The following is a 1,069-nucleotide window of genomic DNA, read 5'->3' on the forward strand; positions in this document are numbered from 1 at the left end:
TAAATATCGGGCCCCTCGGTTAACCCCCTCTCTTCTCGTTTATTACATTACAAGGGTCTCGAATCCGGCAACATTGATGCTTTCAGGTAGCATATGTGGGTTTATTGACAAGTTGCCTTCACCCAAAAAGATCAAGTTCTCGTGACGCCTGCGGCAACAACGACGTTCCACATCCGCCGCCAAGGTCTGTGAGTGGTGGCGCTGGCTAACACTCCCAGGGTTCTACTAGTGCACCTAAATACCCAAGAAAGTGGATGGGGAAACCGCGCCGCGGTAGCTCAATTGGTAGAGCATCGCACGCGAAACGCGAAGATGGTAGGTTCGGTTCCCACCTGCGGCAAGTTGTTTTTTCGTCCACTTTATTTCCATTAACTTATTTATTCTTCATTCCGTTTATTAAGCACAAGTAATTGCCCCTATGTTGTCCTTGGCGTCAGTATTTGTTGGCTTCTCATGATATGACTAACAAATATCGGGCCCCTCGGTTAACCCCCTCTCTTCTCGTTTATTACATTACAAGGGTCTCGAATCCGGCAACATTGATGCCTTCAGGTAGCATATGTGGGTTTATTGACAAGTTGCCTTCACCCAAAAAGATCAAGTTCTCGTGACGCCTGCGGCAACAACGATGTTCCACATCCGCCGCCAACATCTGTGAGTGGTGCCGCTGGCTAACACTCCCACGGTTCTGCTAGTACACCTATATACCCAAGAAAATGGATGGGGAAACAGCGCCGCGGTAGCTCAATTGGTAGAGCATCGCGCGTGAAATGCGAAGGTTGTGGGTTCGGTTCCCTCCTGCGGCAAATTATTTTTTCATCCACTTTAATTTCCATTAACTAATCGATTCTTCATTCCATTTATTAAGCAAAAGTAATTTCCCCTATGTTGTCCTTGGTGTCAGTGTTTGTTGGCTTCTCACGATATGACTAATAAAAATCGGGCCCCTCGGTTAACCCCCTCTCTTCTCGTTTATTACATAACGAGGGTCTCGAATCCGGCAACATTGATGCCTTCAGGTAGCACATGTGGGTTTATTGACTAGTTGCCTTCACCCAAAAAGGTCACG

General features: G+C 47.1%; 1 non-coding gene across 1 annotated transcript; it reads left to right on the forward strand.

Annotated features, from left to right (window-relative positions):
* The first annotated feature begins 733 nt into the window (after positions 1 to 733).
* On the forward strand, positions 734 to 806 carry TRNAS-UGA (transfer RNA serine (anticodon UGA)). Its single transcript has one exon. It is a non-coding gene; the product is annotated as a tRNA-Ser (tRNA).
* The last annotated feature ends 263 nt before the right edge of the window (positions 807 to 1,069 follow it).

Source organism: Dermacentor variabilis, unplaced genomic scaffold (genome assembly GCF_050947875.1).
Source record: "Dermacentor variabilis isolate Ectoservices unplaced genomic scaffold, ASM5094787v1 scaffold_12, whole genome shotgun sequence".
Taxonomy (NCBI): Eukaryota; Metazoa; Arthropoda; class Arachnida; order Ixodida; family Ixodidae; genus Dermacentor; species Dermacentor variabilis.